Source organism: Hemicordylus capensis, chromosome 1 (genome assembly GCF_027244095.1).
Source record: "Hemicordylus capensis ecotype Gifberg chromosome 1, rHemCap1.1.pri, whole genome shotgun sequence".
Classification (NCBI taxonomy): Eukaryota; Metazoa; Chordata; class Lepidosauria; order Squamata; family Cordylidae; genus Hemicordylus; species Hemicordylus capensis.
Window position 1 is genome coordinate 138,061,621 of NC_069657.1, and position 2,988 is coordinate 138,064,608.

Below are 2,988 nucleotides of genomic sequence, written 5' to 3' on the forward strand. Positions count from 1 at the left end.
CTGAAGAGGCGAAAACGACGGCAGGAAATCATTGAAGAGGAAAAGGAAATAGTTTTCTTTTCTTTTCTGTTCTTTTTTTAAAAGGGAGGCGGACTAGAGCAGGTAATTCTTATTTCCCTAGGATGACCTACCTACCCTAGTCTTGGAAATGTGAGCTCCCTGCGGGAATTCTCTGCGCTTAAGCCTAGTAGCAGGGTAAAGAGAAACACCTTTTTGAGGGGTAAACAAACACAAGGAGTCTCGTCGTGTGGCACCTTAAAAGACTTGTATGCATACGCTTCGGTGGGCGTCATCCCGTGCATTAAGTGCTGGCTCTCTTACTATTAGTTCTTGTTTACACAGTCAGACAGGTGTTATTGACTGGTTTGTTTTATCCAGACATCGAGTCCTTCCCAAGGACCTGGGATGCCAGAATTTTATTGTCAATTGTTATAGATATCGTCGCAGAGTATAGGCTGTTCCCAGTAAAGCTGCTTTTTGTAATTGGCTGATGGTGATTTCTGTGGCCCCTATGGTGTTGAGGTGCTCTTCAAGGTCTTTTGGAACTGCACTCAGGGCGCCAATTACCACTGGGATTATTTTGGTCTTTTTCTGCCACAGCCTTTCAATTTCAATTTGTAGATCTTTGTATTTGGTGATTTTTTCTATTTCTTTTTCTTCTATTCTGCTATCCCCTGGTATTGCTATGTCGAACCGCCCTTCCAAAAACGGCTCAGAGCGGTTTATACAGAGAAATAATAAATAAATAAGATGGATCCCTGTCCCCAAAGGGCATTCTAAAAAGAAACACAAGATAGGGGGAAGCAAGAGGCCCTAATTTTGGACCCAGCAGTTTGTGCATCGCAGTGGTTCTGGCTGGTGTCTCCCTCCCTTGCGTTTCTTTTTCGCTTATGAGCCGCTTTGGGGCAGGGAAGATGGTTATCTTCTCAATCCTTTTACGATGTAAACTTCTTTTTAAGGCTGAACTCACAAAGAAATATTTACTTGGGAGCAAGTCTCATTGAATGCAATGGGACTTGCTTCTGAGTAAGTATCTACAGGCTTAGGCTGCTTGGCTGTGGTGGGGATGAAGTCTTGAGCATGTATGTCACCACAGTGCATCGGCTGTGGAGCTGCAGCAGCAAGCAGTGGTTTGCTCTAGGATGGTTTCTTCTATAGTTTGCTTTCTAGATTAGCTCCTCAAAAGCAGCAAAATGCTTCCGTTCAGCCAAATCGTATTTGAAACGTAAACAGCTGGCGGGGGGGCAGTCTTGCGGAAACTAATAACCCAAAAAACCAGCAACCTCTTTGCGCCAGATACATGGTGTCATAGCACTATATTGCAGCAATTAAATTGGAAACAAGGCATCAGAAATGTGAATGGCACCCTGCTGTCCACGTAGGGACTGTGGTGTCACAACACAGGAAGTGTGGAGGCACACTTCTGAGATACGATGTGACCTGTTGCAGGGTCTAATCTGGAAAGCACCCTCGAGCTTTCCCAGACAACAGCCTTTACCACAGGATTAAATGGAGTGACGTACTGCAAGTTACGGATATTTTGAATCTGCTTAAAAAATCAACACAAAAAGTGGATTTTTTTCATCTCGGACATAAATTGGGCTAAGGTCCAATGAGCAACGAAAAGCCCGGATTGGGTATGGAGTGTTCCCCAATAGCTCGCAGGGATTTCGACTTAAAGCTGGACTTTTGCTGGCCTTGGGCCATAATAAAGAAATTCTGGTTCTGACTTAAAGCTGGACAATATGTGAATGTACACTTGCCTTTCTGTGGTTAAGCAAAGCAAAATAGCTGTCTGGGAACACTCCTGGTGTGATCTTGGGGTGTGAGGAGGACCTCTTCTGCAGTATGAGGGAAGCATTAATATAGAGCAGGGGTACTCAACCTTAGATCCCCGGGTACTGTTGGACTACAATTCCCATCATCCCTAGCCATGATTGCTAGAGGCCATTGTGGCTGAGGATGATGGGAGTTGTATTCCAACATCTGGGGTCCCAAGGTTGAGAACCCCTGGAACAGAGTGTGTACAAGCCAAAATGGAACAAGAGAACTGGGAACAGGTCCTTTCTAAAAAAAACCCTGAATGTTTAAAACACACACACACACACACACACACACACAGAGTGGAATGCTTTGGAGAAGGTTGAGAATAATATTTTAGACCAAATCTGCTTCCAGTATTACACTTACTGTATATTAAACTCTTCTCAACCAGAACCCATCTTGAACAGAATGGGACAAACAATGTATACATAATTATTGTGCAAAAAGCAATGGGCTATGTTAGAAACAGATGGTAACTATATTTTGAAAATGAAATCCATACATTAATGTTGTATTAACCCTTCCCAACCCTAACCCCTTTTGTGGGGTGGGGTGGGGGGATGGATTGGAACAACTGGTTCCAGGGCATCAAATACAGTCAGATTCACAGGCCACATAGGAGCAGGTGGGATTGATGCTGTGATCCACTAAAGCTCTACAACTTCCTTGCTGAGGTACCCTTTCTGGGCATTACATTGTATTAAGGAAATAGAACCCAGAATGAGCAGTCCAAACAAACCAAATTCACAAGTTCCATTGGACTAGATGAGAATGAGATGTCCTCATCCATAGAAGCCGTAGAACTCCCACAAAATCCATGTTCTGGTACCCATTCCAAATGATACAATGGTATTTCAAGAACAATTATTTATTTATTTATTTATTTATTTTACATTTTATATCCTGCTCTTCCTCCAAGGAGCCCAGAGTGGTGTGTACTACATACTTGAGTTTCTCCTCACAACAACCCTGTGAAGTAGGTTAGGCTGAGAGAGAAGTGACTGGCCCAGCATCATCCAGCTAGTATCATGGCTGAATGGGGATTTGAACTCAGGTCTGAAATACCAACATCTGAGCTATGTACACCAACCAAAATCACACATGATACTGCACTAGTTCAACATGATACAGTGAGTCACAAAACATCTGAAGAATCCACATTCC